Raw genomic sequence first — 12,261 nt, forward strand, 5'->3', positions numbered from 1 at the left:
TTATAAATAGCTGTGTGCGTGATTCCACTCAGGGTATGTGTGTGTGGCTTCTTTTTGGAATATAATGCAATAGTCTGCTGAGCGTATATGAATCAGCAGAGAGAGCCTATGGAAACATAGTCTCACTAATGTAAATAAATTAGTGATAATACCACATGTTATTGTGAATACCCTATGGAAACATAGTCTCACTAAGATAAATAAATTAGTGATAATACCACATGTTATTGTGAATAATTTATGGAAACATGGCTCATTGGTGTAGATAAATCAGTGATAACAGCCGTAGGTGGAAATCTATATGAAAATGTGGTGTTTCTGAATAATGTAGGCCCAAGGCCTCTCTAGTGATCACACAAACAGACCAAGCAAGAAGAAGGGGGTTTTGTATATTAGCGCCACAAATAAAAAAGAAAGCTATGCTCATCACTATACCACAACAAAATGCATACCAACAAAATGTATTTGTGTACTGAAATAATGCATCATCACTATACCACCATAAAGCCAAACCCAATCTAAATGCAAGGAGTAGTTATTGCTAAATTACCTTTGTTTTTGGTGGTAAGAAAATACCGCTAGGCCCCACATTTACACACAATACCCTACAGTCCGTTGTACTCTCTGTTTTAGACAATTGAAAATAAAACAGATACGTTTTACCAACTTCCCGAGTCGGTCTTATTATTTGTGTAAGAGTACATTCTGCATCCGCATCCATCCATTATAGCATTGCCTCGCTTAAAGGGCCTACGGGTTCAATAGTCTCCCCCATCAAGTGGGAGACTTTATCCTGCTACAGAGTTTCCCCTTAAAGGGGTAGAGTTGATTCTGATACAGCGTCTCCCTCTTTAAGGGGGATAGTTTATTCTGATACAGTGTCTCCTCTTCAAAGGGGAGAGTTTGTTCTGATATAGAGTCTCCCCCACCAAGGGGTAAATTTATTCTGCGAAACAGTCAAACATTTAAGGGGGAGAGTTTATTCTGCTACAGAGTCTCCCACATCAAGGGGGAGAGTTTCTTCTGATTCAAACTCTCCCCTTCAAGTAGTCGATTTATTCTGACATAGAGTCTCCCCCTTCAAGGGGGAGAATGTATTCTGCTTCAGACTTTACCATTCAAGGGGGAGAGTTCATTCTTATACACAGTCTCTCCTTCAAGGGGGAGAGTTTATTCTGCTAAAGACTCTACATTTAAAGGGTACAGTCAATTCTGGTACAGAGGCGCCCCCATCAACGGGGAGAGTTTATTCTGATACACGGGAGACTTTATTCTGATATAAAGTCCCCACTTCAAGTGGGAGAGTTTATTCTGCTTCAGAGTCTACCATTCAAGGAGGAAAGTTTATTCTGCTATTGATTCTCTCCTTCAAGGGGGAAGATTTTATTCTGATACAGAATCTCCCCCATCAAGGGGCAGAGTTGTTCTGCTACAGAATCTCCGCTTAAAGGGTAGAATCGATTCTGATACTCCCTCGATCAACTGGGAGAGTTTATTCTGCTACAGAGCTTCCCATTAAAGGGGTACTGTTGATTCTGATAGAGAGTCTCCCCCTTCAATGTGGAAAGAAATTATGATGCAGAGTCTTTTCTTCAAGGGGGAGAGATTATTCTGAAACAGAATCGCCCCTATCAAGGGGGAGAGTTTATTCTGTTACATGGTCTCTCCTTAAAGGGAGGAGTTGATTCTGATACAGAGTCTCCCCCTTCAAGGAGGAACATGTATTCTGCTACAGAATCTCCCCATCAAGGGGGGCAGTTTGGGCCTCATTACAAGTATGGCATTCTGGAAACAAGTGTGCTGGTAGCAACGTACTGGCACCCTTTCCGAACCACCATACTCCAACATTGCTGGTAGGGGCAAGGATCCCCTGACAGCCCTGACCTGGCAGGAATTCAGGCCCCTACCGGCATTGTTTTCACTGAAGAAACAGCACCATTTGTAACAGTGCTGGTGTGTCATTGACCCCAATCCCATGGAGTCCTGTCGGACACCATGGGAATGGGGATTTACTGTTCCGACGTCCCATGTGACATCCCGGTGGCACCAGGATGTCAGGTGGTGGAATCAGTGTTACGAGTTAGTGGCAACCCACTGGCAGCACTGACGGTTACAGCCAACCTTATTCTGCTGTAGAATCTCCCCCATCAAGGGGGAGAGTTTATTATGTTACATTGTCCCCCTTTCAAAGGGAAAGTGTATTCTGAGAAAGAGTCTCCCCTTTCAAGTGGTAGAGTTTATTCTGATACAGATTCTCTTCTCATCAGGGTGAAGGCTCAATGATAATTCAAAACAGAGACTTCCCTCGCCTGACTGGAAATTTCCAAAACGCTCTCTAGAAGAGTAGAGACACCATTTTAAAAAAAAATGCCATATGGCGAAGAGTTCAAAATGAGATGAAATGGGCCTCATGACGGGGCCAGTGGTAACCCTGCCGGTGCTAATAGGAGGTTGCCACCGGCCCTGTAATATTTTACTGCTGCATGACTTCCCGGTGCCACTGGCTCATTGTGAGTCCAGCGGCACGGGAAGTCAGGCACTGGCAAATTGTAAGTCCCCAATCCCGTAGAGTCATATAGGACTCTATGGGAGTGCAGACAAGGAAGCCCCGGCACCATTAGCAACGGTGCCATTGCTTCCATGAACAGTCTGCCTACAGTGGGCGCAGCGCCTGGCAGGGTCAGACCTGTCGGGCACAGCAGCCAGGGTAGGCAGACTCAGAGTTTGCCAATCCAGAAACAAGGGTGCGGGTGAGTTTACCAGCACCCTTGTTTCCGGACTGGCACACTCATAATGAAGCCCAATGAATTTCTTATCTTGTGGGCAAATTTATTTCACAGGGTGAGATTCCATTTCAGAATGAATTCCCCAGGAGAAAATGGATTTAAGAATAAAGTCTCCTGAGGGATATGATATGATGTGACATTTATAACGCACCTGTACACAAGTGTTTCGATGCGTGACAAGACAAGGAGGGTGAAACTAAGGGAGGACAAAATAATGATCTTACTACCCCTTGTGTCATTCAGATCGTGCAAGTGCAGGGAAGAGGAAAGGCGAGAAGTGCCAGGGGGGAGGGGAAGGGGGAAGTGCAGTCAACTCACAAGTGCAGCTAGCGGGTGGCTCATAAGTGCAGAGAGAAGGGACTGTAGCACTCCAGATACAGACCTTAAGTGCTGGGGAGCCCAGAGGCAGTGCAAGGGCAACTGGACCTGCAGGAGCCTGGGTCCAAGTTCAGAGGGTGACCAGGTGACCAGTGTGTGGAGCAGTCAGGTGCATAAGAAGGGGAGAGTAAGAGCGATAGCGGAAGCAAAAAATGAAGGTCTTGAGTTGCTTCTGCAACCAGAGGTTATTATGCTCAAGTTTGAGATAGGCAGGGAGGCTATTCCAGAAGGAGGCCCCAGCCAAGGAGCTAGATGTGCCACCAACTCTCTGCTTGGAGAAGCGTCTGACCTAAAGAGAGTTGGAGGTGGATGAGCTGAGAGCTCGAGAAGGAAGATGTTTTGGAAGCGAATGTTGGAAGTAGAGCAGTCCCAGGCCCCAGAAAGCTTTGTGGACGATGCAGAGAGTCTTGAACTTTTCAGAGCTGGCGAGATAAGATCCCTGGGCTTGAGGCCAAGGACAAGTCTTGCAATCCTGTTCTGGATAAGCTGTAAAGGTCGAAGAGTAGAGACAGGAGGACTTAGAAAGCGGGTGTTGCAATAGTCCAGCCTCGAGAGTTCCAGAGATCTGGAGATAGTGAGCTTTTGAGGGAAAGTGAGAAAAGAAGACTACCTCTAAGGAGGTGGAGCTGATAGTTTGACTTCTTAGAGACATCAGAGATGTGAGGAGAGTAGGACAGGGTGGAGTCAAAGATGACACCAAGGTTCTTATCCTCAGAGAAAGGAGCAGGGAGAGGGCCCAGAGTGGGCATTCAGAGAGAGAGAGGAAAGGAAGGAGCAAGTGTCCCAGTGAGGAGGATATCAATCTTACTGGCATTAAGGCAGAGATCATTGGTGGCACACCATTCCTGAATTTTGGCCAGACGGTCTGGTATGAGAGAAGAAGCAGAGGTGGCTGTGGGGAGCCTGAAAGAGAGCTGAGGGTCATCTGCATAACGTTGAAAATTGGAGCAGAAAATAGCGATGCGGTGGGCAAGAAGTGCCAGGTACTGGTTGAAGAGCCCGGGAGAGAGGTTAGACCCTTGGGGAACACCACAACTAGAGAGCGAGAGAGAGAGAGAGAGAGAGAGAGAGAGAGAGAGAGAGAGAGAGAGAGAGAGATAGAGAGAGAGAGAGAGACGAGGGAGTCTTTGTTACAGGGATGAGATAATCCGAGTTCAGTCTTCCTACCCATTCATTTTGTTGGCTCCTCTCTGATGGATAGTGTCTGTGCTACCAGTTATATAAAGTCTGCTCCTTATATGTATGTTGGGCCTCTAAGCCTTTTCATGCTTTCATGTTGTATTGCATAGCGGTTTATACCAGATTCATCCTGGCTCCAAGCGCTCTAATAATAACTGTTATTATTCACCAAATTAATGGTACGCAAGTAAAAATAATGTATGAATGTCTAAATTGGGCCTTCTAAAACTCGACCTAACATATTTGAAGCAAGTTCATTTTTCAGATTTTACCACAGTACAATATATGCTGTAAGAAACACACATTTTATGATGCAAATAAAATACGTTATGTTCTGCTGTGATATGTGATGCTATATTCTTTATGTTCTGCCATGCCATCGAATGTTATCCTAATTTGTGCTATCCTATATTATTTAATTTAAACTGAGCTTTTTAGTTTGGGCTAATAGGTATCGCTGACACCACTTACACGCCACAACTATTGTTTTAGAGTACAGATAGGGAGAAATGGCATATGAGGAGTGACACGCAGCTGGTATCCAACCCACCTTTCCCCATTCTCTTTACCCTCACTAGCTACCCCCACTCTCTCTACCCCCACCAAACCCACCTTCAATCTCTCTACACCACCCAACGTCCTCCACTCTCTCTGGTCGAACCCAACCTCTTCCACGCTCTCTACTGTCGGGGGGAAATTCTGCCGGGGTCGGCCGGGCCGTCCGCAGACCTCCGGGCAGGGAGGCCCCAACTCCTCCCGTATATCCCAAAAGAGATAGAGTATGAGACACACGCAAGAAGCAAGGTGACTCTGCTGTTTATTAGACAAAACGGCAGGGATGGGTCAAGGAGCGTACACGTCCGTCCTGACACACACACAATCGTGGGGCTCGCAGGCCCTTTTTACCTTAGTATGACGCGCTACTTGCGTCACTTGGCAAGTTTAGCAAAAACCTATCTCCACTCTGGATTGGTTACTCGAGTGGTAGGGTTAGTATAGCGCACATATAGAGAACGGTGTTAGTGGCTGAGGGTTAGTCAGGTGGTATACCTGGGCTTTCCCTTCAATTTGATACATGAAAATTGTTACATGAAGACCTCTGAGGATTGGTCAATGTGAATGGCGTCAGTGATAAGAACCCCATGTTCTAATTGGTCCGCTCGCGAGCCTCCCAGTCTGGGACTATCGCTGTTCCCAGCTCGCGGTGCACCTGTCATTTGCAACAATGTTTTAATATGGGTAGGTGTAAACAATGTGAGGATTTATTCATATGTTGGGAGGTCGAATACTCCCACTGCAGCAGATGTTCAATGAGTCTTTTAATTGTATCTGCCTGTGTCTTGAAACGTGGGATTCAGGCGTCTCCTTCCTCCTGGGCTTGGCATCTTGTCAGGTTTGGCTTTGTCACGTGAGGTGGGACCGTGTTTGAGGCAAAATTCAACACAATTAATATTGTTTTTCCTACTGTGTGCCTGGTTTATCTTGCAGGTGCGACCTTGGCGTTGGCTTGCAGCGTGCGAGATTGCAACATCGTGCCCTTGGCGGTGTGCTTTCGCCGGGCTCATTTTGCAGGGTCAGCAACCCAGTTCTTGCTCAATTAATGTTCATGGAAGCTTTTGCCTGCAGCCTACTTGGGCCTGGTGAATAGGTGGAACCATTTGATGCAGGGCGCTTTAGGTTACGGTATCATATTGCTTTATCCTCAGTATCGTGTCCCCGTTATATTCTTCATCATGGTACATGGCTCTTAGAAGAAGCGTGAGCAAGCCTTATTATATAAATTCATGACGCGTCTTGCGTTTCTGCATTTTGAGAGCCTATGTGGAAAATAATAAAGATGTACGTCCGTGAGTATGTCTGTCGCCTATGTCATAGCACTGAGTATATTCTTCGTGTAGATTGGTGCGGGAGTGTCCTGTGTGTATATTTGCACAGGTGTGCTGACCGTTGGCTAGGTCGTCATGGCATCTCTAACGACGTGTTGGTTTAGTCGAGTTGATCCGTGCCGCAGGTGTCGGCATGGACAGGGCAGGCTGCTGGGCAGGTAGATGGACACATCCGTATGTTCCTGTACCAGGGTATTTGGTCGTCCGGTAGATAGGCAAACTCCTCTCGTGGCGGGTGTCTGGGCCGTGATCCTCTAGGCCAAGCGCGAGAGGGGAAGGGCGGGAGCCTGGTCTTCCATTCTTCCACTTCAGTCCCCCCTCTGGTCGACTTGTCGACCACAAACATATCCTTTTCTTTATCTCCTCTTACTCTCCATATCTTAGTTATTCCTCCCAAATGTCCATAGTGGTTAACATGGTCTTCAAATGACCAATACATATATTCACAGGTTCCTCCAGGAGTGCAGTATGCCCATTTCCCTATGTAGCTCCTGGGGTTTCTTGGATTCTCGAGCTTCACAGATGGTGGGTCCAGGTGGTTGGTGATGATCTGGTTGCGCAACTTCTCTCTCTCTTTTATGATTGTGCCTGTGTGTTGGCCGTCATCTGTTGGCATCAAGAGGTGTATACCAACCATTTCGATCATCTCGTCTGTGGTGCGTGCCTTCCGGGCTTTCCAAAATCTTATTATGATCAGTGCAGCTCCAGCCAGAATAGTGCATCCAACTATAATCTTCAGTCCATCTGACAGCCAAGATGGCATCCATGACCATAATATTGAGAACCAGCTCTCATCCTTTTTCACACCTTTACTTTCATCCATCATTTTTGAGTGCATCTGGGCCAATTGTGATACAGCTTCCGTGAGTGTACCATTGTCAGCATCGTTAGCAGGAATGAATGTGCAGCATGATTGTCCTATCTTTGCGCAAACGCCTCCTTCCATTGCTGTGAGGAGGTCCAGTACATATCTGTTCTGTAGTGCAACCATTCTTACTGCTCGCAATTCCTCTTTTATTGCGTTGAATCCATTTACTGTAGAGTTAATTGTCATCATTAGTTCCCACCTAGTTATCTGGAGCCATTTTGCGTTTGCGTAAGCCTGCAGTCCAGGATGTATTATTGAGGAGAAGAACATAGCTGCTCTGCTGAATAGTCTGTGTTCCAGCGGTATTGAGGTCAGTGCTGTTTCCGACCTTCCCCACAGGTAATTTCCTGTCAGAGGTTCTCCTTGTCTTTTCCTTCTGTTGAGGACAGTGTTGTTGCCGTTGCGTCTGTTCTCTGGCCCTTTCCGAGGCTGTGCAGATCTCTTCTTCCTTTTGTTTCCTTCATCCATCTTGGGGAAATTCGCCATATTCACATGCTTCTGGGGTACCACTAGTGATGGTACATTAACGTGTACTATAGTGCATACACCATTCCACAAAGGGGGCAGTGCGTGATACGCCTTGTCTCCACAGGCCCAGTAATGGTCCATTACTAATGCTGTTCCTGCTCCCCCCTCAGGTAACTCCATCACGCTTTCACAGTTGGTATTGTATCCTACATTCACCTCTCCTTTATGTTGGTAGCATACCTTAGGTGCAGTTAAAGGCAGTATTGTTATTGGGTCTTCATCCTTCTCCATCCACGTGAGCATGGGTACGTACTTGATCCAAGTCATCCAACATCTATGGTTATGTCCATCAATAGTTGAAATATTTTCTCTTGTTACCATGTTGCTGCCAACCACTCCTATGTCCCATTTGTTGTCCATGTACACCTTCCCTGTTATTATCATCAGTGGTCTTTCCCAACATCCGTTTATACCAGGGACTTCAGTGGCGTACCAATCACATGGTAGGTACTGCAGTGTTACCTTCTTTGTTTCTCCTTTTTCAGGACCACTTGTTATGTATTTGAATCCTTCAGCATGTAAACTGCTTGTGGTAACTCAAATAAGTCTTGAGGAAGTTGTTTTCATATGGATATGTATCTCGTGTTTTCCACACCAGATGCACCACTGTCCCTTGAAATCTTCCTTTCGTCTGGAACAGTGCCAGGTATATTATACATCGTGCTATTTTTTCCATCTATCTCCGTAGCAACAAATGTTCGAGAAGCGCTCATGGCGTATGGGATCAATGAGCAAACGTAGCAGCTATCTTCTGTTGTCTGCTTGCCTATTTTGGTCATGTGTTGGTACCACATGTTGTTAGAGACGTGTGCTGAATCTTGTACATAGTTGTCAATGCCTTTATTATCTGAGTATGTGCTGCGTTTACCTCTATTTTCCTGGTGTGGGGTTTTACGAGTACCACCTGACATAACACCTGTTGCAGCTGGGGGTGGGGGTATATTAGGTTTGGGTACAGCAATAATATCAATAGCATAGCTGTACTGCCATACAGAGGCAGCCAAGAACCCGGTGATCATTAAAATCCCTATCAATTTTATTACAAATGCTAATTTCACCGGCATTTTGCTCTTACCTTGCTGCAGTCCGGCAGCTTATTATTGCGACGTTACAGTTGCCCGCCTGAAAATTCTTAATATGCTCGTTATTAAGGTTAGTTATTGTTATTAAGCTCTCCCTATCAAGTAGTCATTCAGTGCCCAGGCGAAGAGCTGTTCCCACGCCAATCTAAGCGATCTATCTCTTAGGGCAGACAAGTATGGTTGGAGATGGGGCATTGAATGTTCTATGGCCAAGAGGAATGCTGTGTAGTAGACACGTACCCTCCTCCCTTTCAGGTACGTTGGCCGTTTTATTTCATATACAAATTGGTGTGACAATTCTTCCAGGTAATTATCGTCTCAGGGTACCATCTACTCCTGGGCAGTGAATTAGTTAGTTATCTACTTTCTTAACAGTACAATAATACGCTTTACCTGCATGTGCGAGAGAAAAGAAAGAGAACATTCAGGTGTTTACATGTGTATATGTGCAAAAACAATGTCCTTCAGTTCAATTGTTACTACAGTGGTCAGGGGGTCAATGGGCAGAGGGTTTGGGGTTCAGCTGGCGGAAGTCTCTTTACCCTTTGATCGTGTAACCATGGGGTGGGCGGTATGGGGATCACCCATTTTTTTCTAATAGTTGTCTCTGGGGAATCTGGGGGGTGGCAGGGTATAGGGACACTTAGGCCGTTAGTTATGGTAGAAGTCTCTTCCTCCGTTGGTGACGCTGTCGTTGTTCTTCCAGTGGCCCTGTCAGTGGCGCTGGGGCGGGTCTGGAGTTTGTAGATCTTTACGTTGTGTAGGTGGTTCCAGACACGTTTTTCCTGTAGCTTTACTGCTCTCGTTGATACCTCCTCTACCAGATGGGGGCCAGTGAATCGTGGACTGTTCCACTTTCTGTTGAAATTGCGAAGTAGTACGTGGTCACCTTTAGCAACTTTACACAGTCTTTCCTTTTCCAATTCTTTATCCACGTCTTCTTGTTGATTGCTGTTAGACCCGCCCCGCGTGCGCTCGAGCTGTTGAGACACAAACACTACACTAGTAATCAAAGAAGACACATATTGGTACATTTCATCACCAAGAACACTCGCAGTGCTCTCGTGGTTGGTAAATGCTCTTGATGTTGGCGTTAGGGGAAGGCGCATTTGACGTCCGGTAACCACCTCGTGAGGGGTGAGGTGGTGGTCGGACCCTGGTCTATTCCTTAGCTCAAATAGGGCTAATGGAAGGCAATACAACCAACTCTTCTTTGTTGTTTGCTGTATCTTTGCAATTGCCTCCTTTAGTAGGCCATTCAGGCGTTCACATATACCGTTGGCCTGTTGGTGGTATGCGCATGCAAATTTATGCTTGATGTTCAGCAAGGATGTAATGTGCTGGAACATTTCGTTTGCGAAATGTGGGCCATTGTCTGACCTTAATACCTCACACACTCCCCACCTGGGGAAGACCTCCCTCACTAGGAATTTAGCTGCTCTAAATGCATCTGGGTGTGAACAGGGCCCTGCTTCAATCCATCTTGAAAATGGGCATACTACTACAATCATATACCTATTTCCTTGACATACGTTGATCATATCAACATAGTCAATATGGAGATGCCGGAACGGTCCCTCTGGCCGGGGTATAGTACCTCTTATCACCTTCAGAGTGTGGCCGGCCGTAAACTGTTGACATGTGAGACAATTGCTGATAAAATTTGACACATGAGAATTTAACTCGGGGCAGAACCAGTCTTCCCTAATTCGTGCTGCAATTACTTCCTTGCCTGTGTGGGCTGGGTAATGTAGTTGGCTCAGGGCGGTGTTCAAAAGTGCCAATGGTAATACAACCTTTCCAGTGTCACCCTGGCGCCATAGTGCGTCGGTTGGTGACTTTGTGCATCCTCTTTTTACCCATATTTCTTTTTCGGCCATTGGTGCAGCCGCTTGTAGCTCCATTATCTGTGTGGCTGGGAGATGGGTGTACCCTTCTCTTATCAACATCTCCTTAGCCATTCCCCTCCCTCTCCCTCTCTGTGACTCAGGGGGGTTCCATATCTCACCAAAGTATGCAGCATACTTCGCATGTGCGTCTGCTGCTGCATTCCCTTTTGAGATGTGGTCTTCACCATTGGTGTGTGCGGTGCATTTGACCAAAGCTAATTCTTGGGGGTCATTTATTGCTTCAATTAGTTCAGCCAATAGGAGGGCATGTTGCACTGGAGTGCCATCAGCTCTCCTAAACCCTCTTCTTCTCCATTTCGACAGCCTGAGTGGACAGTGGATGTAACATACGCGCTGTCGGAGTATATGGTCACTCGTTTGTCAAAGCTTTCCCTCAACGCCAAGATCAGTGCAATCAATTCTGCTGCTTGAGCAGAATAATGCTGTGGTAATTGTACACATTTCATTGCCACACACACCGGTACCTCCATCATTTTTACCACTGCTGCCCCAGTCCTCCTTATACCATCCCTTTGGTCGATAGTTGATGACCCATCAATGAACAGGAGCTCACCTCCCTCTAGTGCGTTTTCTTCAACCTTTCTAGTACATGAGTACATTTCAGTTATTTGCGTACAATCGTGGGCATAATCTCCTTCCTCAAGTACTTCTGCTAGGAACCTTGCAGGGTTGACTGTGCTACATCTAACAATTGATAGTTCAGCTCTGGATAGGATAATCTCATAACCTGATGCCCTCTGCGTGGTTAGGGTGGACTTAGGTTTATTCAATATTGCAAATAGTACATGTTCCACAAACAGTGTAGTTGGGCACCCCATGGTTATTGCTGATGCTTTTTCTACCGCAAAAGCAGCTGCGGCGAGACCTTGTTCGCAAGGGAAATGACCTAACATCACAGGATCTAAGTGGCCACTGTAAAATGCTCCTGGTTTGTAGCCCATGCTTGTTTTTTGAGCCAACACTGCTTTCATTACTGCTGAGTCGCAATGTGAAAATATAAAAAATTGTCGCTCATAGTCTGGGGATGCCAGTACCGGAGCAGTTGATATTGCATCTTTCAATTCATCAAAAGCCTCTTTCATTTCCATCGTCCACCCCAGCTTTTTCTCTCCTTATTAGCTTCCTTTAACGCCTCAAGCAGGGGTCCTATGTATGAACTGTAATCAAATACCCATGTTCTACAGTAGTTGCACAGCCCCAGGAACTGCTGCAGTTCCCTCACTGTTTGTGGTACTGGAGTGTTTGAAATGGCCTGTGCTCTTTGTGGTGCAATCTTTCTTCCATGTTGGGATATGAGCTGACCAATGTAAAGTACCTGTTCTTGACAGTACTGTAGCTTTTCCATGTCTACCTTGTAACCTTTCTCAGCCAATATTGTCAACATCTTTAATGAGTCCTCTCTGCATGTTCTTTCGTTTGTACTGCAAATTATTATGTCATCCACATACTTCAACACTGTGCTTTCCACTTCAATGTTACCCAAATCCATCTGTATTACTCTGTTGAAAATTGAGGGTGATTCGTAATACCCTTGTGGCAATCTGGTGTGTTTCCACTTTGTGTTTCTGTAAGTGAAGCTTGTCAGATCTTGTGAGTCTGGGTGCAATGGTATTGAGAAAAAAGCATTTTTAAGGTTGATCACTG

Source organism: Ambystoma mexicanum, chromosome 5q (genome assembly GCF_040938575.1).
Source record: "Ambystoma mexicanum isolate Mex_15411 chromosome 5q, UKY_AmexF1_1, whole genome shotgun sequence".
Taxonomy (NCBI): domain Eukaryota; kingdom Metazoa; phylum Chordata; class Amphibia; order Caudata; family Ambystomatidae; genus Ambystoma; species Ambystoma mexicanum.